Here is a 14,947-nt window from a genome sequence, read left to right on the forward strand (position 1 = left end):
CTCAGATGTGGAAACTGAGGTGAAGAAATAAGACAGACTATTTCTGCTTTAAGGGAGCTTACATTCTAACATCATGCTTCCGGTTCATGGAGTGACTTCTGGTGACTTTTCATTCTATCGTCTTCCATAGCCACGGCAATCACAGCTAAAAATATTAAGAGCTTTCTTTGAGCCCTATTATCTCATTTAATCTTAGTGGTCACCTTATGAGGTAATTACCATCATCATTCCCATTTTACAGATGAAGAAACTAAGTTTCAGAGAAATAAGTAATTTTCCCAAGAGGCCACATCTGGGATCTAAACCCAGGCAGCTTAACTCTAACCTAACACATGGCATGAGTACAGATTAGCAGATTGAACTAAGTCTCGGAGCTCACATTTCACTGGAATGGCCTATGACAGACCTGGTGGTTCTCTGAATTGTATGTAGTTTCTGACCCAGATATTTAGCATCTAAGCCAGCTACATGTGCCAACAAACTCTACGAGACAGCTTGAAAAAAAAGTCACAACCTATGGACAAGTTGTGACAGGGGAAAAAAATCTATTTGACGTCCATGGCAATGGGAACGAAGAGCAAATTCAAGGTCTCCTCCCACTATGTGGACTCAGACCCAGCAGTACATGAGGATGCTCCGTTCAGCTTGAAGACCTCAAGGCGTAAGAAATAATTGACTCTTTGTGAGTGCAGGGATTTGTTTCAGCACAGATCCAGAATGCAACCTTTCCTGATCGAGTTGAACAGGAAAGGATTTAAATTGAGGTCCTGAACTCAAAGGAGAACACATTAATCACGCTCATTGCTAGAGTCAGAAACAAATTCATTTTTCCTGTAAGGAGTGTTATCAAGCAGGAAATCAAGTCCACAGGTTAGGGAGGTGGTGAGGGGCCTGGGGACAATGACAGAGGTGCGGGGACAGACACCAGAGTAAGTGCATCTCCAGACTCTATATAACTTCACACACACACACACACACACACACACACACACACAGAGTCTCCATGTGCCAAAGACTATGTGCAACCTTTTGGCTTATATAACGGACGACCCAGAGTGTAATAGATGCTCCAAAATTTGAGAACTTCAACTTGTCCAGAGTCAAAATGTTCATTCATTCATTCATTCATTCAACAAATATTTACTGAATGCCTACCAAACTCCAAGCTTAACAGGATTAGCAGGGAACCAAATATTAACCTGCCTTTCTTAATTTTATTTACAGATATAGAAAATAATCAAGGACCTGATAACAATAGATAAACAAATAGCTAAACAAGACAATTCTATTTTTTTTTTTAGAGAGAGAGAGTGCAAAAGCAGGGGTGAGAGGCAGATGGAGGGAGAGAGAGAATCTTAAGCAGGCTCCTCGATCGGCATGGAGCCCAACGTGAGACTCGATCCCGTGACCCTAGGATCATGACGTGAGCCAAAATCAAGAGTCGGAGGTTCTACTGACTGAGCCACGCAGGCGCCCCTAAACAAGACAATTCCAGATGGGCACAAATGTTATGAAGGGCCCACACAAGATGATCTGATAGAAAGAGGCCCAAGATGGGACTATTTTGGACCTGGTTGCCAGGGAAGATTTCTATTGTGAGGTGACATTGGATCTGAGACCTAAAGGGTGAATAGGAAACCCTGTAACAGGCAAGAGCAAGAACAAGGGCCTCTGAAACCAGAGCAAGTTTGGCCTGTGCAAAGACCCAACAGGAGGCCACCGTGCTTGGTGCGTAATGGGAAGAGCGTGTGGGAAGAGAAATGGGAGAGAGGAAGCCAGGGCGGGGCCACATGGTGCAGGGTTTGAAGCACCACGCTAAGCAGGTAGGTTTCATTTAAGAGCAAGCGAAGCTTTTTAAGCAGGGGAGTGATCTGATTTCCCTTATGAAAAAGATCACTTCGCTGCAGTGTGGAGAATGGATCGCCGGGGTTCCAGAGGGCTGTGGGAAGACCAACTAGAAAATTACTGCAGTTGTCCAAGCGGGGAAATGATATTGATGTGGATTCAGGAGGGCACGGGGTGCGGGGGGTGCTGGAAAAAAGCAGGTGGATTTAAGAGCTATGCTGGAGGTAGAACTGACGGGACCCATGATCAGGTGTGGGGAGGAGCAGTGCCCTAAGATGACAACTTTTCTGTACTTGAAGCTTGTTTCTGTGAATTGGGCTCAGCTTCGTGTAACAGAGATGCCCCGTGTATGAAGCACAGTTCACCAGTCTGAGTTTCTCCTGCGCTTCTCTCATGCTGAGGACCTCGGGGGGGAGGAGAGAGAACCCAGAGCCTGGATGGCCCCTCTCCTGGGCCTGCGGCCTCTTGGCACAATCAGCTTCTGGAGTAGCTTAGAGAACAGCACATAGAGGAAGCCAACGCAAAGTGGGGGGCACAGAATGTGGGACGATGGCCTGCCAGCCATTTTAGATTTACTTTATCCCATGGGTGAGGGATGGGCCATGAGATCAGGATGAGCACACAGTGTGTGTGTGTGTGTGTGTGTGTGTGTGTGTGAAGAAAAGCTGGGGTTAGACTGGGAAAGACATGGAGAGCAGAGGCAGGTTGGCCACGGTCTTTAGATAGAAAGGATGTTCCTTACCTGCCTTGAATTAACAGAAAGAAAAAATAGCTACATCTGAATCCTAGATGTCTAAACTGATCTCTGATTTGCAGCAAAAAGAGAAGGGTGGGTGGTAGAAATTTAACTGAAACAGGATTCAGTAACTTGGGTTCCCTCAGTACCCAGTGCCTCCAAGTGCCCTGTCCAAGCAGGACCTCCCACTGGAGCCTGGCACGCCGAGGCCAGGCTGCAGGCTCATAGGCGCCAGGTCGTAGGGTGAAAGAATCCTTGGAAATATTGTCCTTTGAGTCCCCATCAGAGCCAATTAGTCATAAATAGAAGGGCACGTAGGTCTCTAAAAGCTTTTCTTTAAAACAAATATAAGCCCGGGAGCACCTGGGTGGCTCAGTCGGTTGGGCATCTGACTCCAGCTCAGGTCACGATCTCACAGCTCGTGGGTTCAAGCCCCGCATCAGGCTCTGTGCTGACAGCTCGGAGCCTGGAGCCTGCTTCGGTTTCTGTGTCTCCTTCACTCTCTGCCCCTCCGCCACTCATGTTCTCTCACTCTCTCTCTCTCTCAAAAATAAATAAACATTAAAAAAATACACACACACACACACACACACACACACACACACACACACATATAAACCCAGATCTGGGCCTGCCTTGGAGAATCAGGGGAAATGAAGCAGACTCCTAGGTGGAGGGAAAGCAGGATTGTGGAAGACAGAACAGGAGGGCGTGTTTTGCTTGGCACGTTTGAAAAGGGAGAGAGCCAGCAAGGAGAGGAGCTTCTCCTATCCCTTAAGGGGGCTCCCTTCCCTCCAAGTATTTAACATCTCCTTGTTTGGACACTTTTCTTAACCCCTTGGGCCCCTGTTGCTTAATAAGTAGAAAACATATATTAAAACCTCAACTGCCTAGAGACAGAGTCTGGAGCAAGCAATAGCTTAGGTCATTTCAAAATCTTGGGCCTGTGGTTCTAGATAGGAGACAGTTTCATGCAGGGTTGAAGTGCAGATTATAATACAGTGGTTATAAGGATTGAATGAGTTAATAGAAGTAAATCGCTCAGAACAGTGCCTGGCACATGGTTATGACTCCATAAATATTAGATGTGTTTTCTCTGAAAACCAGTCTTCGGTACCAATCACTCTGTTATTCTGGCTCCAAAGAATTCAACACAAGGATCCTTAGGCTACCAGAATGATCCAGAGTCAACTTCTCTGTTCTCCTGCTTCCATGGAAACTTGGTCTAAACTATTCCAGGGAGATGGGAGTTTGTGTCACATAATATCATTTGGGGAAGCACCCTGAGATGTCTGGTTTCCATGGTTACCATCACATCTGGTGGGCTTGGATGTGACCAGGAAGTCCCCTTTGACTAAGAAAATTTGTGGATGCCACAGCCACCACCATAAATGAGGCCAACCTCAAAAAAAAAAAAAAAAAAAAATCAGGCATTTGGGCAAAAGATCAGTAAAGGGCTGTTTTCAAACATCAGAAAAAGACCCAAAGAGCCAATTCAAGCTCTTGTCCCCGATTAGTGTTCCAGGGACTCATGAAGCAGAATAATCTCTTCCCAAACTTGTTTTATTAGTAAGGCCAAAGCTTCATTAATTAACCATCAGTCTCATTAAAAAAAAAAAAGAGAGAGCCATGACTTCACAAAGCACTGGGGACCCACGGTTTGCAGAGCCAGGAGCAGAAGCTGTCGGGAGAGGCAGAAAGAGAACTTTGTGACCCGGCTTGGGGAGTTAATGCACATCCGGAAGTTCTCCCTCCCCTGGTCCAATGTTGAATGTTTCTCCAAACTATGAATAATAAATGGCATGTGGGTGGTTCCATTTTCTAACAAACTCAGACACCTTCAGGAGCAACTGCCATAATATTCCTTCCAGAAGAAAGAAGCATCGCAAATGCCTTTCCTTATTTAATGGAAGAGAAAGCTGTGGTCCAGAGAAGGAGAACTTGTCAAGAGAGCAAAGCAGGAGAAAGACTCGAAATAGAGCTTCACTGCTCCACTCCCCGCTACTCAGGCAGCCTCATACCTGATATTTTAAGCAAGGGATAAAAGATGGCTTCCCATAGACTCTTTTGGTTAACCTCCTTGCCTGGCTCAAAGGAGTGACAATGTTTTGGAAAGAATGGGGAAACCATTGCCTAATGGTCTTGCTGCCTCTGGTCCCTTCCTCTAAAATTCAATACTGTTGCCAGGGTGATGTTTCTAAAACTTCAATCTGCTTATGTCATGCCCCTGGCTAAATCCTTAAATGGCTCCCCATTGACTTTAGGATAAAATCCAAAGGCCTTTCATTAACTGGCTCCTGCCTTCTTCACCGGTTCCCACCGCCCCCCCCCCCCAACACACACAACATCCTTTCCATCCATCAGAAGTTTCCATTGGCCCCCAGCAGCCATCCTCTCTCTCCCTTTCTTTCCTCTTTTCATCTCTGCTCTGAATGTGTTGTTCATTGCCTGTTCATGCTCTTCAGCTTCTCAACTCCGGTTCCTTCAGAGCCAGGGATCATCTCCTCCAGGATGCCTTTCCTCACCTTCAGGCTCAGGGAGTTTCCTTTGTCCGCGCTTTTGCAGGACCCCGAGGAGACTGCTTAGCCAGGATATTTCACCACCTTTGGAGGGCTCCCTTTGCCAGCCGGCCTGTGAGCTCCCCCTAGGGCAGAGGCTGGCGTGTTCATGCCGTATCTCCAGCCCTGGGTACAGTGCCTGACACATGATAGACACCTCATCGATAGTAAAGAAGCATCTCTCTGCCTCACCTAAAGTAGTCGCCTATCCTCTAGTAGTATTATATATAGCTATTTGCATGGCTATTTAATTACAACCTAGAAAAAATGGCGGGGGGGGGGGGCGCAGAATCAGTCATTACTCAGAAATTGATTATCACCTGCTTTATTAGAGAAATAGAGTGTCATCAATAACCCAAAACAACAGAGGATCCAGAAGTCATGTCTAGCTGGGTTAGGGGCACATGACATTGTGGCATAGGGGTGTGTGTATGTGTGTGTGTGTAGGGAAAGGGCATGTGCAATTATGTGTGAAGTTTACTTTTATACTTCGACCTTTGTTTTTGTTGATAGTGTATATATGCCTGTTCCCTGGGAACATACTCACTAACACAGAGTGAAGGGGAGAAAATGGCAAGAAGTTGGCAGAAGGGAGTCAAGTATTGCAAATTGCCCAAAGACACACGCTCCTCCCAGTGCAAACCCATAGTAATAACCCAGGAACTTAGCAACGAACTATCAGTGTTAGTGATCTCTTTATCACAGCAACCCCTTACATTTATGTTGCACGCCAGCGTTTACAAAGCACTTTCCATTACCTTGTACCGATCTACTCCCCATCCCACGCCCCGACACCGCGCTAAAGGAAACCATCTGCTTTCTTTTATATACATTTCTAAAAAGCATATTTGTGTTTTAGTCTTTAGCCATATAAAATGGGCATCGTGCTACATAAAGCGTTTGTGCCTTACTTCAAAAAACTTGATATTCTTCTACTAAGTTTCATCCCTATTATTGCCCAGAGGGGTGGTTTATTCCCCTTGTCTGCTAGATATTATTCCCGACGTGACCCACTTCACCGCAGTTTTATTCACCCACTTCTCCGTCAGCGGGTACTTGAGTTATTTGCATTTTTGCTACCGAACAGGGCTGCTATGAATATTCTCATACATATATCCTAGCATCCATATACAGAAGTATCTCTTGGGTATTTATACAGCAGTGCAGTTGCAAAGCGATAGAGAAAGTGAATGTTTAACATTACAGACTAATGTCAGTTTTATAAGATAGGGCCATGCAGAGTCACAAGTTTGCCAACAGAGCACAGGAGCACCAATCACTCTGTATCCCCTCCAACAACAGGGTTAACCTACGTGATAAAGACAGATCAAGCAAGAGTCTCAAACTAGCCCCCCTGGAACCAAGTCAGGCTGCTTGTCTCGCGAAGTATGTCTCTGGTTGTCTTTATTTTTTTCGTTTTAATTTGAAAGCCTTTGGATGGACACTGTTGAATATTATAGACCCCACTCTTTGAGCATGTGAGTTTGAGATCCCTGAGATGGATAAAGCCTAAGAATTTAGACTTATGGAATAATAGTGAGTCCAAGGAAATGTGCTTTCCAAAAGAGAACAGGAAAGGGGCGCCTGGGCGGCTCCGTCGATTGAGCGTCCCACTTCGGCTCAGGTCGTGATCTCACGGTTCGCGGGTTCGAGCCCCGCGTCGGGCTCCGTGCAGACAGCTCGGAGTCTGGAGCCCGCTTCGGATTCTGCGCCTCCCTCCCTCTCTGCCCCTCCCCCGCTCACGCTCTGTCTCTCTCTCTCTCCTTCAAACACAAACATTAAAAAAAAACATTAGAAGAGAACAGGAAGAACTCACTTGAATGCCCCGCAGATGTTGATGCAGTATCCCTAAAAACCCAAACTGGATAGTCTGCACCCAACATTGTGAGTTACAGTCTCAGGAGTTAGTGGAGTCAAGGTCAAGTGACAGGCACAAACAAGACGGTACTCGAAATAAACGACCGTTGAGGGCATGTGTCACCACAATTCACCCACATACCGATTCTTAAACATGTGTATCATTATCCCCATTTTATAGCCAAAGACAATGAGGTGTAGGCAAAGTCCTCGGCTTCCACGGCAAATAAGTGGGGGAGAGCTGGGATCCAAATTTATGGCTGAACAATTGAATCCAAACCCATGCACAGGGCACCGTAGCACTCTGCCTCCCAAATCACACGGTGTCCGTCTCAGTTGGTGCACTAACCAGGTTTATGGGAAGCACCTACATTTCATCCCCAGTGGCCCTGCAAGGTGGCTACAGCACTTGTTCTTGCGGTTTTTGTAGAAAAGGAAATTGAGGTCTAGAGAAATTAAGGGGCTAGGCCAAGATCACCTGGAGAATATGAGAAGGCACTGAGACATGAGCGTGTTCTCACGCTAATGCCGACTTCTTTTTCCACGCTGACTGACCTTGAGTTCCTATCAAAGGCCCGGAGAGAAGTCATTGCAAACTGATATAATTTCCTCTTCCCGGATAGAACCACAGGTCTCCTTGCCACCAGGCGCAGAAGCTGATAGTCTCAGAAGGAGCAAGTGTGGGAAAGGAGAGAATGATTTTACCTATCCTGATCTAGAAACTGAATATCGCCACAGATGTTGGGCTGCACTTTGAGTATAATCATCATTTTTGGAAACCTACTAAAACAAGAGACACATGCCAGAGCTTAGAAATGCACTAATCCTTCTGGAAAGGCGAAAAACATTAGGAAAGCTGTCATCCAAAGAACCAGAGAACCGTAACATCCTTTCTAGAAACAGTGACAGAGAACAGGAACCCCCTCCTTTAAGTTTTAATGTGATGCCTTTCTTTTCAAAGTAGGTTTGGAAGGTTGCAAGAATATGCTGATCCCCTTTTAAGAATAAATTAAACTTTGAATTCTTCGAGTCCGGGTCTATTTCCCTGCATGCTAGATCCTGGTAAAGGCTACCTTGTAGAGACCAGGAGAACCCTCCAACTTCAGGATAATCCCCAAGAGAAGCCATCACTGGATCGTCTACCAACAGCAATTCTGACTCCGTATCTGTTGAGAGAGAGAGCACATGTTCTTGAAAGACTCAGATGTCATTACCATGAGCTGCTCTAAGCTTTGCTAGAAGTCCAGGGGGCCTCTGCCGTGGACCAACCCCCCACCAACTCTGGGGAGGGTTTGGGATTTAATGATTCTAAGACTACCGAGTAATTGTATCCCCTCGAAAGGCTTCCCTACAGACTGCAGCCCTTTCCCTACAGTATATGAAGGAGAGAGATCTCCACCCAAGTGTTCTCCAGCTGTCTGGATTTGTTTCATACCCGTGGACACAGAGGATGAACTGATGACCCCCAGCAGTAGCGTCCTGCCTCTTATCTTTCTCTCTCTTACCCAGCAATAACAGCAACCTCTTGTGTCGTCTCAGAATCCACAAGTTCAAACCAACATCTCTATCTCCTATGACCATCAGATCACCAGACGTGACTGCCTCTGTTTTCCTCTCCAGAGAAACCATAGGTTACTCTGGCCCCAACACAGCGGCGGAGAAAAGGGGGAGGGGGGAAGGATTATCATTTCCCACTGCCAGGCAATTTTAGCATCCCCACTCCTCCTGCCCCCCTCCCTCCCATTGAAGTTAAACAAAGCCAACCATTCCATCCTGATCTGTCCCTTTCTCCTGCACTATATAAAGCTAGCCACAGATGGCATGCACGGATTCATGCTCCAAAACTCCCCAGTGCCCACTCTCTTCCATCAAGCTGGTTCCTAAATCTGTGGATGCAGCAGACTTCAGAAGAGGAAGCAGTGTGATCACGCAGCATGAGCCTTGGCACAATGGAGTCTGGACCGTGCCAGGGCCATGATGCCCGAGTCTCACCCACTCTGATGCAGCACTCAGAATGGCATCTGGTTGCCCCACTGTCCACGTGATGGGATCCTCGCGCTAAAAGCCAAGTTTCTCTCTTTAGTGTACTCTGGGTAGTAGGTAAAGAAATTCATGACAAAGTAGGGAGAAAGGAAAAATGGAAATGATCAAGGAAAAGTTGTTGAGGGACCTAGAGGAAAGAAAACCTTGAACATTTCCTTTCCTTCTCTGCTCATTCATTTTCCTGCATATGGCTTGCAGAGGGGGTCTTGGGGAGGGCCAGTCATGGAAGCAAAATAAAGCTTTTGGGGGGTCGTTTCTTCCCTGGGGACTTTTGTGCTGCCCCCAGTAGTCCCATCTCCAATTAACCTAAATTCCATCCCAATGCACTTAACCATAACTCATCTGTTGATATGTATTATGTTTCTTTTTTTTAATATTTATTCCTGAAAAAGAGAAAGAGACAGAGCATGAGTGGGGGAGGGTCAGAGAGAGAGAGAGGGAGGCACAGAATCTGAAGCAGGCTCCAGTCTCTGAGCTGTCAGCACAGAGCCAGATGCGGGGCTCGAACTCATGGACCTGAGCCGAAATCAGACGCTTGACCAACTGAGCCACCCAGGCACCCTGATATTTATTATGCTCAAACACTGTGTAAAATGATTTATTCTCATTTCTTCATTTCATTTTCAGGCAAAACTGGAAGCTGGTATTATTCTCCCCTATTTTTCAGAAGAGAAAACAGAGATGTTAAAGAAGTTGCCAAGGTCACACAGCTCTTAAATGATGGAACCAAGATTCTAATCCAGTTCTATCAGGTTTCAAAGATTGTTTTTCCCTAAAGGATCTCATCAGCCCAAACCAGCTGTCATAACAGAACAAAAAGGCATTACCTAAAGCTTTCTATCTGAGAGATATTTACATTTTAATAGCCTGTCTCTTAACGAGGTTTCAATGAGCAAAGAAATGAATTGCTTGTAATGCTATTTGGGGCACTGTAATAGGTCATAGAGGAAATACACGGGATCAGGGTGTCTCAGATAATACCGTGTAGACTGTTGTCTATCTCGACTCCATCTAATGAAGCCAGGCCCATCTGAAGGAAGATTGAAACCACTGTTTTGCATCTATTCCAATAGAAACTGTACTTACTAGGTGTTATAAGCAAGAGAAGATTTGTCTGGATATAGGAAAGCCCTCCAAGAGCAGAAGCCTATGGAAGGTTGGTAGATGACTATAATACACATAAATACACACACACACACACACACACACACACACAGCTCTCACCCCCCAGCCTGGGATGGATTCAGTCCTACCTAATCATAGACATGAACAAGGTGGTTTCCCAGAAAAACTCTGGGCCTCAACTTGGAACCATTAACTTTGACTTAGAGGATTCCATTTCATTTCCCAGAATTTCCTAAAGATACGCCTGCAGTTGGCATTTTCTGCCCTTGAAACAACATTAGATAAGAAAAGCAAGAGGCTTCCAACATTCTTTGAAAAGACAAACATTTTTCCAGACTTGGGTCAAGAATGAGCTGTCCAGCCGACAACGCTTGGGGATTCAGTTTCCCCCCAGACTTTCAAATCCTTCAACCCAACTTTGATTTTCTGTCCTCCTGGCCCAGCCCTAATAGGAAACTATCTTCTGACAGGCTACCAAACACAACTCCTTGAAAGCAAACGGCGGGTCCAAAGGCCTTGATTGGTCTTTGTCTCTTCCCTCTTGCTGTACAGAGAGAGCTCATCCCCGGCAGAGGAAGACACAAGTGGCGTTGACCTGCCCCACTGCTGTGGCTGGCCGAGGCTGGTTGCCAGTTCCCTCCTCTGGTGCTTGATCTCTCCTCCCCTCCGCTTCCAGGGTGACTGCCCTACCTGAAAGGGAGAGGAGAGAAGGGAACAGCTGAGGAGGAAAGACAACACCAGTAACGTTCCATGGACAGGGACCCTGCCAGATGCGGATCAATAATGAAAAGAAATCTAAATGGGGCGTCAACACATCCATTCCAGAGATATGAATGCGAGGGAACTACATGGGTGTGTGTTTAGCTATCCCAGGGTTACCTTTCCATTCCTCTTCATCATTTTAGCCCAGTCAGGAGGCCCTGAATGTTCCAGTTCCATCCTATCAACAAAGATATACGTTTCTTGACAAATGCTTTCATCATTAGCTATTGGTCACCCAAGGTATACGTTTGTCCTAGGGACAAAGGATGCTCAAAGTAAAAGTCAACATTCCTATTGTAGTTTCCTAGAAGCTGTGTACCAATGTGCCCCTTCCCCAGCCTCTCTGACCTTATTTCTTACTGATTTGCCCTCTTGGGTCCCCACTCACTCCCTTCTAACCCAAATGGTCTACTTACCAGATCTCCCACTTAGCTCTTTGTCCTGATTATTTTTTTCTGACCCAACCAATATTTTCCTGGAAATCTCCTTGGCTCACTCCCTTGCTACATCAAGTCATTGCACAAACACCACCGTGAAAAGAAACTTCCCCTTTCCCTAAGTTTCCTAATGCAAACTTTATCTACCCGCATCCGGTCCCCACCTCCACACTCTACCCCGACCCCCTTTCCCCTGCACTGTCTTGTCTTCTCCCACAGCACTGGTCGTTTTATAATCTACTGCATACTTTAGTTGTTTATTATGTTTATCGTTTACTTGCCTTTCTCTTCATACCCTGCTGGAATGTTAACTTATGACAGCTGGGATTTCTGAGTTCCTTCGTCATCGATGTATCCCAAATGTCTAGGATGATGTCTTCCACATAATAGATGCTCAAGAAATGTGGGCTGAATTACTGCTGAGTGGAAGCATGTACTGTTAGTGGAGAGACTTCAAATACTCTCTAGGACTAGATCGACCTCCGTCTGCATTCCAGGTAGCCGGTGCAGTGGCTCCAAAGGAGAGCAAGCCCCCCGTGCTTCCTGTGCGCCTTAGAGCCCGAATATCTTGCCCCCCTCGTATCTATTTTCCTTTGTATATTTCACACTCTGCAGCCAAACTTGAAATGAATCTTCCCACCTCTTAACCTTCTGATGCATTTTCCACTGGAGGCTTCGGGTACCATAACACCTCAATCCGCTTCTCTACTTGCCTGCAATTCAGACTTTTGGCCCCACTCTGTGGCCCTGGTCTCCTGGGGTCGCGCCCCGCCCGGTTCTGCTCGGATGCTGGACCCCTCTGGCCGGCGACAGCCCCCCGCCGGCACCCTTGTCGGCTCAGAAGGTACACCGGGACCCCAAGCGACAACACTCCCGGATGTGTCTTCATTCCCTGTGACCGGACAAACCTGAACACATTTAAGTCAGTAGCAGCGAGCTCTCAGCTTCATCAGGAAACACGTTTAATAAGGAGTATGACGCACAACTACGCCTCTTCGTGTCCTGAATGTCAGAACGAGCCTGGAATTTGTACATCAATATGACAAGCACAAAACATGTAAAAACCTCAAGCCACAATGATGACAAACCATCCCCAGATTGGACATGTGTTTTACAGAAAATGTCTCCTGGTCTAACTCCATCTGACAGCAAAAATCATTTGATACTTTAGATTTCAACAGCCCCTCAATCTCCAAGCGGGGCAACCATTTTTAAACCGTCAACGGCCACACTGCCAACTTCATAGCATGGAAACTCTGAGCGCCCCGGACCGAGGCGAGGCTGATGCGTTTACGTGGAACACGCCACAGGCCCGTTAACGCCTGTGACACTTCAGCATCCCCATTAATCACAAACCCCTCCCAGTGGAACTCGCCATTCCCCACTCAGCAGGACCCGCCTGCCTTAAACTTAAACCGGTTTTACTCTTTGCCCTCCCTTCCCGCAATATAAAACTGATGCCTACCATGCACATCTCACTTTATAGGTTCCAGAGTACCTTTACACCCGTACCTTAATTTTACCCCCACGTCAGCACTCTAGAGTGGGTATTATGGTCCACGTGCTGGCAAAGCAGTAACTGAAGTTCTGAAGATATAAGGAACCGGTACAAGGCTCACAGCTGGGACGCGGTGAGTTCCGTTCGAACCCAGGCCCTCGACGACGCAACCAGGGCTCAGCCTTCCCACCTCGGCTGCCTGACTTGGTCACTCAGCACTCAGCGCTTTCCGGCTCCCCAGTTAATGCTTCTGCAGATAGACTCTTCTCCAAGCTACCAACATGCTTTTCTTCATCCTAACTGCACACCATGCTGCCCCATTTTCGGACATGCAATGCATTTATTTTGGTTCTGACTCCAAACAAATGTTCCAAGTTCCGTCTCCCTCCCTCCTTTGCGCTCTGGATCCACACCTTGACTTTGCCCTTACTCTACAGCTCCACGGTTAGCTGTTGGCGCCTTTCTCTCCCCCTAAGTTCTCCTCCAGGACAGGGGTTGCATCTCACGCCGTCCTATTACCCCAGATTTTAGCACCGTGCCTAATACGAAAATTCTCAGTGAAGGTATGTAATTTTTGAGACGTTGAATGAATGGTAATTGTGCCCAAGAGATGAGGGGGCGTCCTTCGGAGCCCACATTCACGCCCCACCTCCTGGCACACTTGTGCTATATCACGGCCACAAAGACCCCTCCAGAGCCCGTGAGGAAGAGACATGCTGTGTAATCACAGCCCATTCCAGCACTGAAAGTCCCAGGGACCCTCAGGACTGCTGTTCCAAGAGTCTTTGGGGAAACTCAACTCAGAGATGAGTTGATAGGGACAGAGACACAGGAATGGAAGGGAAAAGATCTACCAAGAGAACAGAGGGGGAGGGGGGTGCCAGAAGGAGCTTCAGCTATGTCTCCAGTCTTTACCTTGATGTGGCATGTCCCGAGAAGTCTCTGTTTGTGATAAGAGTGACCAGACTCTGGGGCCCCTAGGAGGAAAGCAACAGCCGAGCTGAGAAAAAGCTTATGCTTAAATCTAGAATTGTTTGAACAAGCAAAACCCCAGGATCCCTGAAAAGTGGACCAGTTAGAGTTGGTTCTAACTCCAGAAAGCCTTGTTCCAAATTCTTCGTCCAATTGGGGTCTCTGTCCTACGTGTACACACATGTGCGTAGAACCATCTCCTAGAACCAAACTCAAAGATCTATCACAAAAGGGGCACCTGGGTGACTCAGTCAGTTGGATGTCCATCTGACTCTTGATTTCTGCTCAGGTCATGATCTCAGGGTCATGGGAGCGAACTTTGCGTCAGGCTCTGCACTGAGTATGGAGTCTACTTAAGATTCTCTCTCTCTCTCTCTCTCTCTGTCTCTCTCTCTCCCTCTCCATTTGCCCCTTTCCCCTGTGTGTGCTCTCTCTCTCTCTCTCAAATTAAAAAAAGAAAAAAAAGATTTGTTTTGGGGTGCCTGGGTGGCTCAGTCAGCTAAGCATCCAATTCTTGAATTCAGTTCAAGTCATGTTCTCATGGTTGTGAGATCTGGCCCTGCACTGGGTGTGGATCCTGCTTAATAGCTCTCTCTCTCTCTCTCTCTCTCTCTGTTAAAAAAATATATACCTATCACATTGACATGAAATGGAACTTTCTCAGCTCTCTGTACAAATCAGTTAAATTCAACGAATTCAACTAATGTGTTAGGGCCTCCTGTGTGTCCAGCAACATTCAGGACATACAACCTAAGCAGATATGGCTCCTGCCCTGACGGGGCTCTCAGTCAAATAAAACCATATAAAACCATAAAAAAAAAATTAGAGAAGCTATAACAAGTAATAGAAATGCTGTGGGATTAAGGGAAGGGAGAAATTAATTCCACCCAAAGAGAATGAGAGTTAAGCTGGGCCTGGAAGGATGGCATGGGGGGTAGTTACTTAGGGGTTCAATGCAGAACCCCTGTCCCTCTCATGGGCAGGGGGTTCTCATGACGTCCATTCCGGAAAGGAACTCAAACAGCACCATGGTCTCCCAAGAACAGTAAAAGTCAATCAGAAAGCCAAAAAGCAAAGACCATGGGTTCAGGGTCCTCCCCACTTTGGAACTGGG

The 14,947-nt window shown here is 46.7% G+C and overlaps 1 long non-coding RNA gene across 1 annotated transcript; it reads left to right on the forward strand.

The window, feature by feature from the left end:
- Window positions 1-1,644: 1,644 nt before the first annotated feature.
- LOC122235986 lies at window positions 1,645-13,391 on the forward strand. The gene is made up of 3 exons (XR_006214182.1): window positions 1,645-1,823; window positions 9,667-10,195; window positions 10,717-13,391. It is a non-coding gene; the product is annotated as an uncharacterized LOC122235986 (long non-coding RNA).
- The last annotated feature ends 1,556 nt before the right edge of the window (window positions 13,392-14,947 follow it).

This window comes from Panthera tigris, chromosome F3, assembly GCF_018350195.1.
Source record: "Panthera tigris isolate Pti1 chromosome F3, P.tigris_Pti1_mat1.1, whole genome shotgun sequence".
NCBI lineage: Eukaryota > Metazoa > Chordata > Mammalia > Carnivora > Felidae > Panthera > Panthera tigris.